Source organism: Colias eurytheme, chromosome 20, assembly GCF_061535395.1.
Source record: "Colias eurytheme isolate Ceu_HAF_F1 chromosome 20, ilColEury1 Martin Lab GWU primary, whole genome shotgun sequence".
NCBI lineage: Eukaryota > Metazoa > Arthropoda > Insecta > Lepidoptera > Pieridae > Colias > Colias eurytheme.
The window spans coordinates 5,646,993-5,670,199 of record NC_142999.1 but is presented as its reverse complement, the minus strand read 5'-3'; the positions used below and the strand labels follow the sequence as shown (position 1 = coordinate 5,670,199).

General features: G+C 33.5%; 1 protein-coding gene and 1 pseudogene across 2 annotated transcripts in view; both read right to left on the bottom strand.

Moving 5' to 3' along the window:
- Jupiter (microtubule-associated protein Jupiter) overlaps positions 1–23,207 on the bottom strand; it is a 105,629-nt gene that overhangs the window by 12,846 nt on the left and 69,576 nt on the right. The window lies entirely within an intron of this gene.
- Positions 19,980–20,141, bottom strand: LOC149899683 (U2 spliceosomal RNA; annotated as a pseudogene).

Sequence of the window (23,207 nt, the reverse complement as noted above, 5' to 3'; positions counted from 1 at the left end):
GTTTATGAGTCGTTTAAATGATTTCCATTGAAACTCTAATAAAGTGACGGTTTTTTCATTCAATTACATCTAATCTAGATCTAAAAAAGGTTAAGTCAAATCGACGACCATTTAAATAAAGACGACCGAATAAAGTTCATCGTTATGGTCGATAACTTTTCTAAACGACCGCGTGGGTTGGTCTCAACGGATCCTACCAACTAATTGTATCGGTAGTTTATCTGATGTCTATAGTGACATTAATTGATACAACTGTTACTAAAGCGACTTAATTAAGGGCGCGGGCACACGATGCGTTGCGGCGCCGCACCGCAAAGATTTCACCGTGTCAGTGGGCACACGAGTGGTGCGGCGCCGCAACGTTGTTATGTCGCAGCGGCGTCGTAGCAGCGTTGCACAGCGTGTCCTTCCTTGTGACGCAAAACAACTGAGCGGTGCCGCTCCGACGTCGCACCGCATTCACCCCTCCCCGCCTCGTCTTGGTGGTTACAAGTCCGGTGCGGCGCCGGAGCGCATCGTGTGACATGCCACAGATATTTCTATGTAAGACGACGCAGCGACACCGCTCCGGCGCCGCACCGCCGCCGCAACGCATCGTGTGCCCCCGCTCTAATACCAATATTATCTATACTACAACAATACCTATAAAAAACAAAAATAATGACAGATTGTCCATTGGTGTCGCTGTCACTTTGACATTTCAACGGAGGCGGGAAATTATGAAGGGAACTGTCATTTCAAAGATGAATGCGTCGAGATTTATTTACAAAAGATAAACATACATATAGTATACCTACTCGTTCGTAAACACAGTTGCACAAGTTGCATTTAATACAGTCCCTAACTTATCTAATAATACCACACGTATATAACACGTAGCAAAGCGTGAACGCCAGCCGGTAATTATTTCGCGTCTATATTCCGCGTGCAGATAGAGATTTCACAATAACTCGTAACAATTTAATAGCGAATATCTATAATTCACGTAACAACCAGCACCTTTAGCCCGGGCTGGTGATTAGAATGTGGCTGGAGCGAGCCGACAACGTGGCGAAATTATACGCAAATTGTGTGTGTGCCGCAAACTATGAGTCAACGGCGGTGGTAATTAAAGGGTTAACTGTTATTGACCACCCTCCTGGTGGTCTATAACAGTTTGTTGGGAAAAGCTTTCGAAAACCAATTGCTTTTAAGGATTGATTGCTTTTCCTTAATCGTGGGGGGTATTTTCAATAAGTTGGATGAATGAGTTTTGTTATATATCATGTATATTGTAAAATGGCCTGCTTATTTCAATAAATGCAGATTTATCAATAACGTTACCTACTTTATTAAAACTATCACTTACAGTTACACCCCTAATCCCTATGTATTACTTCTCTTCTTTGTTACCTTTTTAAAACGTTCTCATAATTAAAAAGTACTAAGTTATAATACAAGCAATTGTTGATTGTTGAATGAACCACAAATTTATCCGCTTAATATTTAACCGCCAAACATTAACCAAACGTTATACGTGTAAACACCATACAAGCCCATTGTTCAGATCAAAACAACACTGGTGCCGTAATCAATCAGTCCACGTAATGAGGAGAGTGGTTTCCGCGTCGATCGCGCACACAAATTAGTCCGCTGAAGGGTGCACGCGCTATCAACACTCCGCGTACATACTTGATGCACATGGCTATTTACGTGCACACGTCTCGTTGCATTAGATGCTATTATTTTAGCTTATTAAAACTTATATACATGTGGTTTAGGTAAATATATTAGAATAAGACTATTAGTAGTACGTAATATTGAAGTTACTGATCAATGAAATCGTTTTTTAAATATAATATAATAATATACGTTCAAATTATACAGCTGTGATGCTAGCTAAAAGATGCCTTGTAAAACTCTATCTATTATAAGTACATTGATAATAAATCTTATTGTTTTCCTATTTCAACTCAAATATCCAAGGACTTTATTGACTTACTGCCCAGCCAAGATACAGTCAAACGGAGTCGGATACATACCTGAAAAAAGAACAAACATTATTATTATCTACAAAAAAATCACATCAACTAAAGTGTAAAAATATAAATATTTAATTACAGTTATCGATACACACGCATAATGCTCACAGCATTGACACCTATAAACTCGAATGACCAGCCAGCACTGCAGTCTGCACTTAGCACCGCTAGCAAATTATCCAAAAGCCCTTAGGCGGTAAACGCTATAAGATATTTATCAACTTATCTAACAGCGCATAATAATCTCATTAGCCGTTCCGCTTGTTCAAATGCATGTAATCAACGGATAGCAGAACGGTACTGCACCAGTCACGCTCTAAATCTGTGCAAAACAGTTTTTAATTGTGCATTTTGTTGCAGATACACAGTTATCTCGAAGAAAGTACATGACAAATTGATTATAGTGTTGAATTTATACGATAATTACCAATAAGTTTCGTGTTCAATCAAGCGTGTGGACTGCACAAGATAATGCTTTTTACGATATGACATGTAGGAGAGACATTTTATTTTTGCGTTATAATATTGTAGTACTTAATAAAATAAATATTAGATAAATGATCTTAATGCAATTGAAAAGTTTAGAATTATGTTTTATTTAATTTTAACGTGAACGTAGCTGTAATTGCGTTTCATCTTGTCATTATTTTTTGTTATGATAAACAAAAACACGTATAAAGATATAAACAATTTAAAGTGTTTCTAATGTATCGTGTTACGTTTCACAACATTCAATAAGAAGCAAAATGCGTAACAAATTGTCACGAACATTAACCAATAAACGGAGGCGAAGAAATGCGATCAGTGTTCTAATTTTATTGTGAAGTGTGAAATAACATTTAATTATAGGAAGTCAATGTGCCAAATATCTATATAAATCAGTACCTATCATTTTTAACATCAATTCAAGCCCTCTATAACAATATTAACAAAATAAACATAGCAATTATGATTTAACGAAATTTCCATCAACAATTAATCGAAAGTAAAAGATCGTGAAAGTTATAAAGGTAATTAACGAAGACAGGTTATATTAATCTTCTCATAAAATTATGGGTTGTCCCCAGAAATCAGCTTAGCGTAAAATTTGTTTGCGTGACAGATGCGAAAATTGAAATAAATAATTTCTGCAAAAACACGCGAATCGGATACAAGAAGTACGTGAAATTCGTTAAAGTTTTAAGAGCATTTCTTCCGTATTACGTTTTAAACGTACCTAAGACAATAATCTTATCTTACCACTATGTCAGAGCAGTGTCGATCACGGTATTTCGAAATTATCTTTCATTACTATTTATATACATTAATAAAATATGAAACATTACCCAATCTGGAATATTATGTAGGAATAATATAATTTTGAATTACAATGTAGGTGTGACATAATATGTGCTCAGAATCATATACAAAATACTTCATTAAGTATGTTTCGCTGTGAACACTACAAAAATATAGCGTATAGGTACAAATTTATAACGAGGTGAAGCAATAAAGCAAGGAATACAGGAAACATAATTAGGACACGCTTCGACACTTTAAAGCGTCTGGTTTTAGTTGCAAGCAAATGGTATTTAAACCTCAAGTGACATAGATTAAACGCAGACTGACCTTGCAATTAGCAAATCACGTCTGTTTTGTATCATTCGTATAATTCTGTTATTTTCCCGATGCTATTTGCATCTTCAAACCAATAATTATGTACTTAGTTTATACTATTATATTTACTATAACAAGAATGTTTAGAACCTGTTTATAATTAATTTAATAATACTAAATTACTGTTACTATTATTTTAATAATTCATCTAATGAAGTAGGTACAATTGGATTTTAATAATAAGTCCATCACCATTATTGTATCTTGTTTTTATACATATTATTATGTTTTTATATGTATATATTAAGTTTGTGCAAATTGCAATCGATAATCCTGTTTAGATAAAGTTTCCTGGAAGTAATATTATTTAAACAACTTTTTAAAACATCAATTTAAGATTTTTTAAGACGGATATTGTTAACTAGTTACAAAAATAGGTATCACCAAAGGAAACTATTAATAATTATGTACCGATTTCGTTGTCAAAGTTTTAATAATAGTTAATGATTCTTTTAACTACTTAATTGTTAATGAAACTATCACTTAACGTCACCTTTTTTACAGAAACTGTTAACATAATTAGACAATATATTTTTGGAGATTTATTATGTTTTTATGTTAAAAATTCACGTTCACAATTAGATCTAAAAGTAGAGTAATGAAAGGAACAGTAAATGAATGAAATATTCATAAATTCGTGACAATTTAAAATGAAAATACCCAAAGATCTTTGACAAAATTTAACTAATTGAACTCTACGATAATATGTTGAATCACAGACAATCTAGATACAAATGTAGACGTATATTTTTCTGACTAATTAATTTTGACTGGCAATAAAACAAGGGTTACCACTTACCGTTGCTTATTTAAGCATGTTTTGTTAAATTAGATCGACCTTGTGTACAGTAGGCATTACTTCAATACAAGACATGAAATATCGTTTCAGCACACGACATTGATCGGTTATGTTATGTTTTCACAGTATTTTTCATAGTCGTGGTAACGGGGCATGGTACAGAGCCGCTTCACGACTGATTGTTGTATCGATAAGCCGTAAGAGCCGTAAAAAGTATTTTCGGCAGATTTTAAAGTGTATTTTTATACCACCTACTTGGGTTTGGTAAAGTTTTGTATAGATATGTTGCTTGTTATAAGAGATACTTTCTTATGAAGTTTCATACCTACATTCAGTATTATGTTTTACGTTCCGAAAAAATAGAGAATTCTGTAAGTACTTAGGTAAATATACATGAAGATAATATCAGTTGGTTGCCTGGAAGAAATCACTTATAAGTGATAAGGCCGCCATCTGTGCTGTGTCTTCTTTTAGTATAAGTTTTCTTTTTGTAAGTTTTTTTTTTTGTTGGCAGTACAATAAAGTATTTAAATAAATTTTAAATAAATAATAAACAGTATTTGGAGCAGAAACTGCACTACACATACTACAATCTAATCTAAAAATCTAAGTAGTGCTCTCCTTTAAACCTCAAAATTTTCATTCCATCCCTCCCTTCCTTAGATTGATTTAAGCTCCCTTCTAATAATATTTTGTGAATAATATATCGTATGAGATAGATATTATGTGTAAATAATACAACGATTAATGATTTTAAAGCCATCGACTTCGTAAATGTTTTAATAAATAGTTCATTAAAAATTAAAATAATAGTGAAAAGCTATTTCAAGTAAATTCCAGTTAAAGTAGGCGAGATAAAAAAATGCAATGGAATGTATTATCTAACTGTCACTTTCATTTACATCGTACTTATTTTTTGTCCACTATTATGCAAGAAAATATTATAGAAATCACTTTGCGTTGAACCAGTTCTTTTTTTAACAATAAAGCCGTGATTATGTCACGTTCCTGACAGATTGTGTCAGAATATCATGACTCGATTAGCTATGGATTTGCAACAAAAATATCACGTAATTTGACAGTTTGAAAGAGTGGCAAAATTCGTTTTCGACGTAACGTTAATGTGTAGCTACTTACATAGACCGGGAGATACTGACACAAAATTTCGAGTCATTTGTAACAGGATGGCGGTTCTACAGGGTTCTTAGTACGCAATGACAAAAAGAAAAACGATGTTGTGAACGCTGGTACCGGCGTCTTAGTCGCGTGGGCGTTAGTCGAACTCGTCGGAAAAATAGCGAAAGTCAAACGATTTGTAACACAAAAATTTTAGAATTTACCGATAGCCCATAAAAAACAAGTAGGCGGTAGTGTCATGCCATACTTTTCCGGTGTGACTTACAGCCCGCCATACCGACGCGAATGTGTTGATTTAAATAAAACAATTATTCAACCATTTGTATCAGGCTAACTTTTGCACAGGTAACCATCGTCGTGCAGCCATTTACGAAAATCGCCATGCCATACTTTTCGCACGATTCCAAATGGTCGCCATACCGCCGAAAATCTGCAAAAATTTTTTATTTCGCCAAACTTTTTGTACCAGTATTGCATTTGGATTTTTGGAGAGTATTTGATAAAATGTGACCATTATTATATTTGCCATACTTCTAGTAGGGGGAAAAAGTGCTGTCATACTTGAAAAATTAATTTAGTATTAATTTATATAAGTGAAGATTTCCAACACCTAGATCTTTGAAATTTTGTATTTATATTCGTTGATCCTCAAACTTACAGGAAAAATAAGTGCCATACTGTTACAAATCGTTTGACTTTCGCTATTTTCCGACGAGTTCGACTAACGCCCACGCGACTAAGACGCCGGTACCAGCGTTCACACCATCGTTTTTCTTTTTGTCATTGCGTACTAAGAATCCTGTAGAACCGCCATCCTGTTACAAATGACTCGAAATTTTGTGTCAGTATCTCCCGGTCTAACAGTAAATGTGGAATTATTAATGTTTTGATATAATCATATTTGTGATTATGGTTTTAGAGAGCATAAATCAAATCAAACAATCGTATTACAATGTACCTATAGTACTCTCTACACCAAATAAACATTCGATGCAGTCCCAACCATCAAATTCATTTTTTATGAAAACTTTTTAAGGTATTGTTTACAAAAAAAAATTGCATAACATTTTCATAATTGACACACGAACAATGGACATGTAATACGTAATTAAGTTACAATTCTCACGCCTTTTGGTACGTGTCAAGAATTTAACGTGAAGACGTGTTATCGCATCATACTAAACAGTAGAATCCAAATGCAACTAATTTAGCTTGCTATACCAACTTTATATTCAATACAGTCAATACATAACACTCAAGATAAGTAAGTATGAAGTAAATCTCCCAAACCGATGCACCCATCTAAAATTAACATCCCATGCGAGATACAAAGAGTATCAATTAATTTAGTTTAACACGATTCTTTACGAGTGCCGCGTGTGCGCTATAATTGGAAACAAATACCTTGCAATCGTCCAGCTATTTTCTACCGTGTTGACGACCCCGAAGCGGTCGGGAATCACTTCCGTTCCTACGTGTTCCTATCAACATGTAATATCCCTGTTTACACTTACCGTTTAAGGCATATACAATGCTGTAGCTGTACAAACAATCAAGTTACACAAACCGGCGGTTAAATTTAATTAACCGTGCTCTTGTAATGTTTGCGTGATACGCGGGGCACGGCCAAATTTGTGATACAACAACATTTCCGAACGAAACATTGTAATCTATTATAAAGTTATGACTAAGGCTGTTATCGGCGATCAGAAAGTAATTTATCGTAAAAAATAACAATCTCGATATAATTTTTACTTATACACTACATATACAAAGGAATTAATAATTTAAAATTAATTTATAATAAGGTATACAAAGCACTTGGGCATGTTATTAGTGTGAGTATATTATTCATCTATAGCATCTAAATGCATTATGTTTATCTACTACCCACTCGACTCGAGGACTAACGAATAAATAATGTTAAATCAGACCCCATTAACCCTCTACATCACAATCAATCATTTAGTAGATACTATTAACTTTTGCACAAGTGCACAAAAAAAAATTAAAAGACTTTCTCTTAAACAAGCAAACTGTCGATTCATCATATCGGCAAAAAGTACCGACGACGCAAATAAAAACTCCATGGAAACATCAAAATCAAAATATGTAACCCGACGACCCCATCTCGAGACTTTCACGGCTGACAGCCATACAATAATACACAAAATTAGCCATTTTCACGCGTCCAAAATCACTCAAGCGCCATTTAAATGGCTGTCGACTTTATTTTCAAGCACATTTATTGCGTTGGCGATGCGCAAAAAACCGTTTCTTTCTAAGATAATGCCGTTTTAAAAAATACTTTTACTACCTAACCACTAAACACGCCAGCCACAAAGTACAAAAAATACCGTAAAGAATTTTTGGCAAATGTTATGTGAAGAAATTATTAACCAAATAGCTTACAGCATACTCAATTTTATTGGGTATTTTAGTGTGGAATGTGAATTCATGTTACACTTTCAAAAAAAAATTCTAGGGTATATTATATGCTATTATTAATACGATGACTCGATGAGGATAATCTAATTCAATTTAAAGTAGGCTACACTTTTACAGTTCAACTAAAAATTATGCTATCACTATCTCCTTGTCTTTATTTATTAGCAGGCAAAGACAGCTATCTTTATAAAGAAACCAGCGTATCATTCGTATATTAAGATAATTGGTTTAACAGAGTGTGTCTATCACAGTGTTTAATCTCAGGGATATCGATAGAATAAATACTATGTCGGACGGTACAAGACCTCAATTAGAAACTTTAATTGCAGCCTCCACTTGATTGAAGTTAATAGTCGGATAGGTATTGACAGATAACTGACGGTTTTCTTGCTGTTTCATACAGGCATCTGGCACGCTCCACCGCTTTAATGTACGGGATATTAAATATAAAATAATAATGTCAATTCATAGAAACGCTGAGTTACGTGTACAACAAGGTTTACGCGTATTAATTGATTGGCAAGTTTACTAACAAGAAACGATTCTCAATAAAAAATAAAGTTTAAAGTAGAGCATTATTATCACCATATCATATTAAATTTGCAACCCGGTATTAATTAACCGATTATCACATTATTTATTCACAAATTACTTTCACAAATATTAAAAACCGGCCGGCTTTTTATCATATCGTACCAACCGCCTTGTCCACGATGCATGTAAAATTTCACAGCAAATTTAGCAACTTAGACTTTCACCACTTGCCAAAATATCAATTAAGTTAAAACTAACAATACGTACTTTCTCATGCGATCATTAAGCATATTTTAGTCACGACCGTGGCTTCACATTCGCACTATTATTTTAAGCGCAAAGCGAAAGAGCATTATAAATTCGGTAGGTACAATCATAAGTTATCATCATTACCCACACTATAATGAGCACTATGTAATTGATATAGCTGACAGCTTGATATATTATGACTTGCCGAATTTAGATGTAAAGAAATCCAAAGCTCACCTTTTAAATCTCGACTTCCATAACTAACTTCTACACACGTTTTGCATAATATTACTTAAACGTGATTCCATTCCATTAATTACCTAATGTGTTTAAATAAACACATGCATATAAAATTAAATTTCCGCTCAACAAATGCCTGTGTTAAACCTTTAATGCAGGCATTCAAGTGTGATATCATAAACCCACAACTCACAAGTTTATTACTGAAGTGATTAATACACGCGTGTCAGCACTGTGACCTGTTCATGAACTGTACACTCGCTTTCAGCGTCATGAACTTTAAACTCTCGTATTTTATTCCTACCTTAAATTGCCTCGTTAAATGTCTTTTTCTGGCAACTAGCTACATCTCTTAGCAGTGAATGGTAATCTACGAGCGATTTATCATTTCGGTAGTACTTTTTTTTAGTGAATACTCTTACCAAACGTACTTAAGAGATAGTACAGAAGTAACAATACAATCGGCCTTAACACTTAAGCATAATGTCGCTGCATTTTTATCTCACGTCCGTACTCTGTGGAGCGGCCGGGTCTCGTGAGAATCGCGTCCATTTGGCGAAGCGGCCGCATCACGCCTGCCAGTCTCATTGTATAGATAGCCTAACGGAAGATGTGACAGTTATCACGCTAATGCATTTCCGCATCTGAATAAAATGGACATTCCCCGCCGGCCGCCGCGTGAGTAATCAATTATACATTGAAATTAAACTTGCGTATATTGGTTTTGGTTTATAAAATACATAACTTAAAAAGTTTTACAAACACAATAAACGAATACTTCTAAGAATGTAGGTACCACCTGGCAAAAAAATCAAGATGTTTGAGAAATTGTTGTTTAATCTATACATAATCGTAGAATCAATTGAAAAATTTGATAATTCTTTGATCTATCAATAAATAATAATATAGATTAAACGACAAAGTAATTTAACGACTTATTAATATGCATTAACACGCTGATGTTAAAGAAAAGTTAATCGTAAATTTACATCTCTACCTCTGATTTATACAGGCACATGAAAAGGTATTAATTATTCACACGATTTTATAATCATTCGAATTAAGATAATGTGCAATCAAATTTATAAACTTAAAATAAAAACCCGTATACAAAATTAGCATACTGCAAACAGATATCGAAAATTTAAAATTTCGCAGCATCCATAAATCGACGACACACGTAAGATACAGCACGCCTTTCGCTTATAAATCGTCCAATATTGCAGAGCTTTCGTCGTGCGTCCCCGTTCGCGAGCGTGTCGAAGCGTAGAGATAAGCGTTTTAATTAACTTTTCGTAATTTATATCTATATTAGAAGCCCGGCCCGGCTAATGGGCAGCGTGATTACCAATAAGCTAGCATCGAGCGATCACGATAAATCGCAGAGACGACGCAAACCACAGGCTTCGAGTTATCTCAGCGGTGGACGTCACGTTCATGTCACCGGGCGGCGGACGGCTACGATCCATCATCCTTCACTACTATCACATAATCATACGCAGCTAATAGGTTAAATGCAGCTTTGAATGAGCAACCAATTAGTACGGTTGCGCGGTATGCAATAATTATCAATCAATCGTTATTTATGTCTCTCGAGATGAATATATCATTATTAATACGAATAGATAATCCGGTGGAGAATGTTATTTATCTACCAAAGAAACGACATACGGATTATATTTCTACGTATTTATTTATAGAGACTAAGGAGAAGAACATGTTTATTGGTATCTGATAACCAATAATGTAAGCATTGAAAGTTTCTTACTTATGGTCATTTGGTTTCATTAGCCTAGAATTCTGCAAAATGACCAAGTAACCTTCAGCTTTACCCAAGATCTGCATTTCGAAGGTAATGTTGCCGATAAACAAATACAAGTTAGCTCTGATAAGAGAAGATCAGGCGTGCTGGTGGCAGCATTAGACGCCGACATTGCAGCCTTGTCTCCCTAATTGGACATTGAACTCGATGTAATGGACAGATTAAACAACACACTTCGACTAACCATAGATAAAATATAGACCTGCGAATAAGAATATGATCGGTTGTTAAATTAGTCGTTATTGAAATGAAATTTGACAAAGTGAACGATTCGTTGTAAGCTGATTTTTTTTTGGCAAACGAAGGCGTTAAGATTGCAGTTTATAAACTGATGTAATATGGTATAATGACTGAAGAATTAGATACTACGTTTATATTAGCAACTATACTATACATATAATTGATAACAACTACAATTTCATAAATACGATCTTATTTCTCACATAGTCCTACAATTTATTTTCACTTTCCCATCGATCTCGTCCAGTAAATAAATTGTAAAAGTAATTCAATAGTTACAATAAAACTTGTAATTGCGGTAAGGAATTTAGCCCATAATCGCCCGTGGTCAATCAACTTTTTACAACCGCACATGTAATTCAAGTTCATGTAGGTATTACATTTCATTCCGATACACTTGATTGTGTCCGATTTCAATCCGATTGAACGGTGTTGCGTGTTGGGTAATGCATCCATAATAAAATACCTACATAATTGGATCGATTTATACCTGCATTACAGTGTTAGCCCTAGTCTCGTTACTACTTTTTTCATTTTATTCAAATCAAAGATGATTGAATAAATCATGTGCTTTTATAGCTTACATTACAATCATCTAAACAACCAACATCAAAGTGTTAAAAGACTTGTACCTTCTTTCTTTACTCCTTGTAGGTATCTAATTACGTGCCTATTGTACTTCGAGAATAGTCCACAATGAACGTGCACGAAATTAATTGCGCATCTAGTCAATAAATCACGGCAGGAATAAACTTAATGACACATTACGGCCGACTTTCCCTCAATAAACGCCTCTTGGTTAAGATTCATAATCCTCATCGTTTTATTAGTGAAAATTAAATGTATATGTGATCAAACTAAAATTGCATATTAAAGCCTAGACTACTGTAATTACTGTAATAGAATTGTATCGTTAAACAGGATTTATGTATCGATGTTGAACGGTGTAAAATGGTCTCCATGTTCAGAATTGACAAGTAGGAAAATGTCCAATTAACGCCACGCTCCAACTGAATACAGGATTAAAGCTTAATCGCGCGTGTAATCGAATAAGGAATATGGCGGATGATCCACCTTGATCACCGTAAACGCGCGCTATTATCAAATTATTCTCAAATATCTAAATTTCAATGGTGCTCTTGCAAGATTACAATTAAAACACTACTTACTAAGAATCTACTGTGAAGTAATATAACTATGTACTGAAGTCTGTTTCATTTTATTCATCGCTTCATCACATCAAAGAACTGATTCCTAGAAAAACATGATCTACATCTTCAGTACAAAACGTTTGAATGCATCATGCATGCAGCATATTCAGACTACTACGAGAGCTTACGAAATAATAAAGAAAACAAGACACATTAAGCATCCATGGACATAGTTTCATTGGAAATATTTAAAGCGGCAGGAAATTAGCAACGTCGCTTTCAGGAACCGGCCGCGGCATGCGCTTCACTGCGGACATCAATGTGGGATTCAAAATAGACTAGTCGGATGCAAGTTCTTCTTTATACAATGTCAAATAGAATGTGTGATATTTTTATAAAAAACAGTTCATATAATTTGTACTAGGTATTTGGATATTAAGTTATCTGTGCTGTGGGACCTTCCGCAAATGTTTTAGGTATAACAATACGGTAATTATTAAAATCAATATCCTATTACATACATGACTCTGTGAATTACGGACAATAAGTATTTAAAGTTTATTTCAGTATAAACAATAATCTATAACATAAAAACACGCGAAATGAAATTAAGCAGGGAGATAACTCAAACAATAAAGCCTTATCATAGGAAAGTATAGCGATAGGTTTATCAATGTGGGTGGTCTATATGCACTGTAATATTTATGAGAGCATTTAGCACTCTTACATAACCATATTTTATAACTCTTTATCTGAAAACATATAGGAAATAAATATGAGGCAATATTGCAATAACCGGCATAGATAGCACACCACTTAGAGATTAAAGCTGCACAGCTTACCTGTATAAAATGTGAATAATACGTTGATATTTTTTATTGGAGTGATATTGTAGGATCCAATGAATCATTTTTTAAATCAAACTATTCAATTGTTAAAAAATTATGTATTTAAAAGATTTGTGAATTTTAACTATAACCACCTGAAGTAAAATTCTTAAAAAGCTCCACTTAAATACGAGAAAAAGCTATTATGAATATAATTATGTACAAGCAAAACATTTCTATGAACGAACAATGAGTGAAAGGGCACCCAAATACCGACCTACCTACTGAGCTAAAATATAATGACGACCCATAGACAACCCGTTATTTCGTGTAAAGGATACGATTCATACGTGACTGCATTACCAATCTATCCATCTCCAATATTAATATTGAAAGCACTTTCGTCAAGTTTATATTCCCTTAAGGCTCTTATTTGAAAGTGCAGCGATACGAAACAGTGCATTAACATGATGTGGTCTAATTGAATATTATACGAGATGAATATTGAGTAGATAGGCTCGACATGTTATGCACCGGGTGATTGCGATGCTAGTTCTTAGTACGATCGTGGATATGGCTATTTATTATTTATGTTACACGTTCATGTGTTGCCTAGATTATAATAAAAGGAATACCCAAGCCAATATATGCTATTGCCTGTTAGTTAACCAGCTGCAGCAGCTATGCACTTATATAAATGTAATTTTAAATTCTTTGTACCTGTCTAGAATTAAAATAAATGTCGATCCCGATTAATTTACAAAGCAAGAAATTCTAATTAATAACTGCTTATCACTACATAGTATAAAACAAAGTCGCATTCTCTGTCCCTATTTCCCTATGTCCCTATGTCCCTATGTCCCTTTGTACGCTTAAATCTTTGAAACTACGCAACGGATTTTGATACGGTTTTTTTTAATAGATAGAGTGATTCAAGAGGAAGGTTTATATGTATAATAACATCCATTAAATAGTGGAGAAGTACTGTTATTTTTGAGGTTTCTAATGTGATGTCGAAAATAATTACATTTTATCCGCTTACATTGCAAACGCAGGCTGAACCCTACGAGTTTTATCAAAATAATGTACTAAGTATTGTACACATTGAAAAGGTCTACAGAAAAGTCCGCGATGGCATATGTCTATCTCTTATGGATAACCCACAATAACTTTTTTTTGTCATTTACTTTTTACGACAAATAATGGCTAATTTTCGAAGCGATTTTAGCCAATACAGCATTAATCCTTAACCAATTAAATACCTTGAATACATTGTTCATTTAATATAGATCTATATGGCCCTTTACACCGTATGATTTAAGTGAATATTTTCGAAGATATTACAGATTTAAAAATTGCGGGGCGTACCGTTTGCAGCGGTACCGGCCGACCGGGCCGCTATATTTTTATATACAACGTTAAAAGTTTTTCTGTAGTGTATTTAGTATCAGCATTGCACCCGTGCGAAGCCGGGGCGGGTCGCTAGTAGTTCATAATAAAAGAACTTATTTAACATACAAAATATATGTTATAAAATATATTGGTCTTTTAACCTAAAGTAAGTAGTTCACCCACAATAATGGTTTGCTTACTTAATCCTCATAAAATACATTGAATCGTGAAGTGACCAAGCACATTATGTAGTCTACAATTTGATTGATATGCTTTCATTTTAAAGGATAAAATTGAATAAAACATTAAACAACTCCGTCTGGACCGTTTTTGTTCTAATTTGTTCCGGTCTGATGTATAGAGTTCGGAGAAGTTTTACATCTAATAATTCCTAGAAAAAGTAAGGCTGTACCTATAATGTTGTAGTAATTTAATATTAGAATGGGTTTCTACAGGCCATATTTGTCTAGGTCAAGTTGATTGACATTAAAAAACAGCGCAAGTGTTGTAAATGCAAACAAAATTCCACTTAGGTACTCTTTAAACATCAATTGAAGACATACCACTATTACTACTATACTACCTACTAATATCAAAGTCTAGGCGTTTAATTTAACTATTTCACAGCTTATTCTTATAAGTTATCACACTTTCCCCACGTATCAAACTTTATAGCAAAAGTGCATTAGCTTCAAGTATGACATGAATAGATAGCAGAATTACTACTACTAACTTCATTTATGTATGCTATCTGCACAGGACTATAATAGGGTTTTATAGTACACTAACTAAATCGTAAAACAACCTTTATTCTTGTAGTAAACAGTAATTTTATAATTCTAAACAACATTTTTATTGTTAGTTGTTCTGCCTTGCTCTTTGAATGCTGATTATTGTCCAACACGTTTTATATTGATATCATTTACACGCTTAAAATTCAAAAATTTGCATGGGTAACCTATGCTTATTATGATGTTATACATAGGTATTAAATTTTTTGGTCCAATTATTAAACAGACTACGCAAATGTAACTTTTCTACGTTAAGTTTTAATGTTCTTATAATAGTTTCCAATTTTCGATAAAAATAATTAGGTAACTGCCTCGTTTAACAATGTTCATGCATATCTAATACATTCAAATGCAAAGAAAATAAACCTTAAATGTGTAACAAACCTAAATATACACATTACACACACAATAGAATTAGAAATTATATCGATCATAATCCCCAAAAGTAGAGCACCAGTCGATAACAATTACCATATTCACATATTTACATACATTACCTACTCTCGACCGGGCCGATAATGAAATTGTTCGAGAGATTTATTCAAACAATGTATCGTATCATATAATCGCATCAGATAATACCAGTTTAGAAACACGAATCTGTTTTTGTTTGAGCAAAGTTCTTAAATTGTTCAGTATTTTTTTTTTTTGTGTAGTGTCTGTAACATTGATGTTAGCCAGAAGGGCTTCTACATTTTAACGCGGACGCGGGGGTGAACTGAAGGTTCACCCTGGTAGCGACATGCACAAGGGCGTCCCCCCTTGACGGGGACCACGAACCTCGGCTTGAGCTGTCGCTTGAGTGGAGGAGGCCAGAAGGGCCCTAATCGGACGGGATTGTTCAGTAATGCCCGTAAATCTGGGAGAGAAAAATAGAGAAGAAACGTAAAACAACGATTTCCAATCATAAACAATTAATTTGTTTTATTTTTGCAAAAAAAACTTGTTATAATATTTGAGTATCCCTTTAAGTTGAGATATAATATTGCCTTTATCAAGGGATCGGATCATTGTAATAATTTCATTACAAGCTCATTATTTCTTAAAAGTAAAGTGATAAATAAAGACTGAACATTCCACTATCTTCGAAATAAATTTCGAAGTTCAAGAGGGAATGTATAATGGATTTGCCATTTGCAAGCTGATTTTGACCACAATTTTAGAATTATTCTCTGAATCCTTGCTTGGATGAAATCTGATAATCGGATGCTTTTCTAAAAGTGCAGTTATCATTATTGTAGACAATAATTTAGAAACGGTAGAGGCGCATAATACACGCTTTTAAATAAACCACTAAGATCATTAATTAAAAACTTTTACTTCATAATTACATGAAAGAAAGTACCGCTATTAAAATGTGCTATGAAATTGTTTGCATTTATAAAAATTCAATGAAACCTTAACAAAAGAGCAGACGCCGGTTAAATAGAAGATCTATTAATAACAGTGGAGCTACACAGATGGCGTCTCAGTCATTAATTTTCATTACAGCCCCGACTGTAACAACACGGCAATTTCCTCCATAAATGTATTTAAATAAACTTTTATTTATATCCTCCATTTGTCTACGGGTCCTCCTAAATGTCTCTTGTTTCTGAGAGATATATAGTCCAATGCAAAACCTTTTCAGATAGGTAAATCCGAAGGCAATTGAATTTAAATTAAATGGGCAGTATACTGTATACTCATTAATTAACAGATAAGTTGAATCACTAAGGACGCATATAAAACGAAGAATTATACCTTCTTATTCTGCTTAATAAATATCTACTTACTCGAATACAAATTCTATGCTTCTTATAAGTGTGTCACCATAAATATTGCTTACCTGCAAAAAGAAAACAAAATGAGTTAAAATATTAAAATTTAAACAAAAGAAACACATGTATTTCATAACAGGTTAAAGGGCGTTTTCTCTTTCCCTTTATCTTGAACAAATCAGTATACTTCTATTTAAGTTTTAAATTTGCATTGCATTTAAATTTTAAAAATCTAAGCGTAGATTTTACTTTCACAAACATTATGATACTATCTACTTCTTAAAATAATAGAAGAGATCATCATACACTAGCAACATTATGGTTAATTCATTAATAATAATTAAGTGCTAAATTAATTCATTACCCAGTGCTTGTGGGTCTCTATAACTGTAAATAGTAATTATAATTCACATTACAATAAAATTAAATTAATACGTAAATAAATTTAATTGACAACTATATTTATATCTACATAAAATGATATTACTTCCTTAACGACTCCTGCAACTTGTTGATGAACAAAAGTAACTACACAATTTACAGAACATTTAGTTACTGTATATTAATTCCCTAATAAACTCGAAAACAAGGTACCTATATTGCGAATAATGTCTTTCAAAAAAATTAAAATAACGAGAGAAAAAATTATAAGAAAAATAAATAATAAAAACACACGGATAAGTGACCCTTCTTCAGATGAAACTCAAAGATAGATTTCCAACCGTCAAATTCGGAATGCGCAATTCTTCAAACAATGGCGATCGCAAATCAAACAATAAGCGGAAGGAGCATGTACTTTTGATTTAATGTGATGCTGATGCATTGATTTGAGACGATATTTGCTGAAGGTAATAATGGTCTCCTTCCGTTCTGAGCTTGAGATAACCATCTTGAGATCGGCAAGTCAACGCCTCGAACCACGAAGCGTATCATATAATCCTTTTATTGTAGTTATTTTTACTTGTAAATCACCGTTAATGCTTTGATTGCGGGATACTTTATCTAAAGCATCATCTTCAAGATGTTAGTACCAAATGTATTAAAAGAAACAGATTTTCATACGATAGTTCTGAATAAAGGCCTTCCATTCATATCTATTTAATTTAATATACCAAATTAATATTGCCGGATCTATCTCAATAAGAAACTCCTTAAGCAAACTCGTGATTCAGGTCGATAAAAAAACTAACGTAAGAATTCCGTTTTCAAGAAGAGTTCAACATACACACTTACGGTCTAATATTTCAATGACTCGGCATGTCTGCAATGCGTTTAATATTAAATGTTTTCACTTCTAAAACATGCATTATACGCTTATAAAGCAAAATTATTACATGAACCTACGACTTTGTGTGTCTATAAATACTTTAACCGGACACTATAGAGTATAGGCACATAAATTAATTATACCTTTCTATTCGTTAATCAAAATCCATAAACAAGCGGCAAACAAAGGTTTTATTAACCTCGTCCCCAATCAAGTCGCCGCGTCGTAAAAACGTTTCATTCCCGTCAATTACCGTGTCATAAACAAAGACATACACGTACGTACAATTATAAAAATCAACAAAAATCATTCATTGAAGCGTAACGGAACAATGTAGTATTGTTGTAGGCGCGCCTCGCGAAACAATAGATAGGGCTTAAAATAGCAGACAGGCTTTTTAAACAAACATTGCCCACGCCGCGGGCTACATAACACCCTGTGAAAGACCCTTTCATCCTGCGAAATAATGAAAGCTCATGAATAACATTCGAAAATCTGGCTCCCCTTTAAATGATCAGAAATAGTCGTATTTTCATCTTTTTCAAGACAATGGGACAATCTGGGATTACCTCGGACCTAACTCACTATAACTATACTTCGTACTTGATAGATTTCTGATCATTAAATATTCCAAGATAGATGTAGTTACTACAATATACCAAGTATAATCAACTCTTCCAACCCCAAATTTTGCATCCCTCCCCGAATCCCCAACAACACTACAGTCTACAAAGGACTCATTAGGGATGAATTTGATATGAACTATAGATTAAAATGACAACCTCTATTACTAAAACATGCGAATATCTTTTTAATTTATTTTTTATCGTCTATGGCAGTTCTTGTCTTGATTTAATCTGCGGCCAAAACAAATGACCCTATAATTAGAGCATTAGCGATGATTAGTGTACTTACACTTGTGTCACGTCGCATTGCAATACCTCATTACGTTCGCACTCAATGAGCCAATAAACCTAGATCTCTATTATAGGTTTAGCACGTTAGAATCCCAATGAAAGCTTGGCATGACGCATTGCGTCATTTCTAATACTTCTAGCGGATGATCAAAGCCATCTCAAGAGCCTAGACTCTAGTCATTAGTTCCCCTTCCCGAAATGAATGGCTTGCTAATTTCACTTGGGGTAATGTACGAATCCCGATACGTACTAAGTTTTACATGTGCAGTTTCTATTGTTATACATAGCCAAATAAAAAATGTCTAGAAGATATAAAAAAATAATTTCAATGAGACAGTACGTCTATACAGGGTGTTTTGCACATGGACCGACATGATTTTTTGGGGGGTGGGGGGGGTCATGTGCTATTCTCCCCCGTGAGACCCAATACCCTAAGTCTCACGGTAGTCTAGATATGTTTTTTTTAATTTTTTTGAAATCTACGCGAAATATTGCCTTTAAATCGTCCTAACTTTTTTGTTTGTGGTTATAATACAACAAAACAAGGTATGCTTGTATTCTAAAATGTTTTCTTATTCTAAATAAATCATTACATGTTACAATTGATATCTACAAAAAAACTTCTGAGCTTTCAAAGTGGTAAATCGGTGTAAATGTTATGAAAATTGACAACTTATCAATTCATTTAAAAAAAAACTAAAGTTCATTTTGAATTTAGCTTTTTTTTAAAAAGTTCTTTACTTATTACCCTTTCTAACGATATGCTACATTACAGAAATAATACATCAGGGGTCGACCTAAGAGATATTTTGTTGCTAGGGTCAAGATAATATTAAGCTGAAAAGAACAGATACTACACTTTGATCTTAGCCAAAAGGCCGAGAAGCGATCAAATTTTAGCCATGAAGGCATAGCAAATCTGCTATGCCTTCATGGCTAAAATTTGCTATTTAATAAAAACAACTTAACATAAAAAAACGTATTTTCATTATCTTGACCCTAGCAACAAAATATCTCTTAGGTCGACCCCTGATGTATTATTTCTGTCATGTAGCATATCGTTAGAAAGGGTAATAAGTAAAGAACTTTTTAAAAAAAAGCTAAATTCAAAATGAACTTTAGTTTTTTTTTAAATGAATTGATAAGTTGTCACTTTTCATAACATTTACACCGATTTACCACTTTGAAAGCTCAGAAGTTTTTTTGTGGATATCAATTGTAACATGTAATGATTTATTTAGAATAAGAAAACATTGTAAAATACAAGCATACTTTGTTTTGTGGTATTATAACCACAAACAAAAAAGTTAGGACGATTTAAAGGCAAGATTTCGCGTAGATTTCAAAAAAATTAAAAAAAAACATATCTAGACTACCGTGAGACTTAGGGTATTGGGTCTCACGGGGGAGAATAGCACATGACCCCCCCCACCCCCCAAAAAATCATGTCGGTCCATGTGCAAAACACCCTGTATATCAAGCAGTTTTAATAAAATTAGATCCAAAAAAGGTAAACAAAGCCATTTCCAAAGAATTATTATAGGAATAAACGCGTAGTGTGGGCTAAAGAGCTAGTTAAACCATCCCACACGCTACACTATTCCGTACTTTTATGGTATAACCTAACGATCTTCCTTTAATTTTACTCAACTGTAATGCTCAATTTTCTACAAGACGCCCACAGATAGTTGAGCTATCATCGATACTTTACTCGTTCACTGTAATAGCTATAATAACACTTAGTTTATTTAGAGTTCCAGTTTAATAAGTGCAAAGTTTGGATATATCTACGTCCTTTTCATTTTAACGAAAAGATTGTGTGATAATAATCATCAACATAAACAACACTATACCACGTAATAAATTTAAATTCTACGCTTATCGCAAGCTTTGTAGAGAGTATGTAGAACGTATGATTTCAAATGGAGCTTTTATTACCACTTCACATAAATCATGCTCAATACACAAGTAAATGATCGATTTCCACACAGTGACATTCAAAAGAATCAGATTGTAATATCGATAGCCGAGACTTTCGAACGTAAACATAAAATGATAATCTAATACATAATTTCTGACATTTAAATTGCAATTACACAGAATGGACAAAGAACTACGCAACGTGAAAGTGAAATCAAAAAAAATCTGCTTGACCACAATTGGCAATCAATGACGAAGCAAAAATGAATCCATTACTTCGCTACTTATCCACATAATTTTACTCCAAAATGATTATACTCGAGAATAAATAAAGCCTGTGAATCTTTTCAAAGTGCAGTTACAGTGAAAGTGTTTTTTTATCTATTCCTGACACGTACATAAGATTATAAATGGCTTAATGTTCATGAGATTAGGTTACTTCTGATGCGATCAGCATCGTATATTATGTTTTCCGATATAATATTTTACCTTTCGCTAATCTCGTAGAATAGGTACGATCTATCATTAAATATTTTTGACATGTCACACAACATGTTTATAGTGGCTTCAAAGCCATATATTTTTCTAGAAAGTTTTCCATTTCACGTGGTAACAGCAACAAATTTTCCCGAACACAGAACTCTCTAGAGCGATATAAATCAAATAAGAATTTAAACCTACATCCAAGCGCATCATGCATAACTAATACTGTGGTAACAAGTAACAACGTACGCCTATTTTAATTGTGCGTGAATATACTCTCTCGAGGCGACGCTCCACCGAGCTGCGTAAATTTTCATAAAAATTTGCTCACAGCTGCATTTTATATTAGACGGAGAACGCATGAGAAAGTAGCGCATAACAATAACTGTACTCTTACATATATATTTGCACGAAGATGCCTTATAAAGAGGCGATATGATAAATCAAATAATGTATTCGAGCAATGGTCTAAAGATTTATGATTGCAAATATGTTATTATGCCAGTAAATTGTAGCTTTCAGTATTTATTTGTGAGAAATTGAAAAGTTATGTTGCATTGAACGTCTTGGCCTATTTAATTGTATAAAATTTATGAGATGTAGGTATGCAAGAACGTACACTAAATATACTAAATTTATTTTGAATTCAATTAAATGTTCATATAGGTATCCGTTCTAAGTTCTATCATTAGAGCAGGCTCCAAGGAGATGTTCGTTTGCAAAAATCGCGGACCTAAATCTGACTTCTGATATATATTGTATAGATCCCAGACATCCTATAGACAGATGTTGCCAACCAGTTTTGTGGTCCCCCTGCCCGCACCCCGGTAATTAAATATGGCATACAAAGAAAAAAATAAAAATTTCCAAAACATGCCGTGTGGGGTATCAAATGAAAGAGCTTATTGAGTAGATCACGAATATATAGCATACTATATACATTTCTTACACTTTCTCAGAGATTTTTTAGAAAATTTACGAAAATGGTCCATTTTTGAGTTAACTTTAAACCACTATAGATTGAAAACTCATGAATATATTTTTTAAATTATTATTTTAAATAATTAACAACAGTCCATTGTTTATGATTCATTAGTTCGTAATATAATATAAGTGAGCTATGTGGTGGATTTGATGAAAATAACTATATATGTACTATATGAACTTGAAAATATACTCGCCATCTTTGAATGCTCCCCCCACTCCCCCATGCAATTATTTCACTGTACGAAATATTGAATCGTAAACAATGGACTATTGTTAATTATTTAAAATAATAATTTAAAAAATATATTCATGAGTTTTCAATCTATAGTGGTTTAAAGTTAACTCAAAAATGGACCATTTTCGTAAATTTTCTAAAAAATCTTAGAGAAAGTGTAAGAAATGTATATAGTATGCTATATATTCGTGATCTACTCAATAAGCTCTTTCATTTGATACCCCACACGGCATGTTTTGGAAATTTTTATTTTTTTCTTTGTATGCCATATTTAATTACCGGGGTGCGGGCAGGGGGACCACAAAACTGGTTGGCAATATCTGTCTATAGG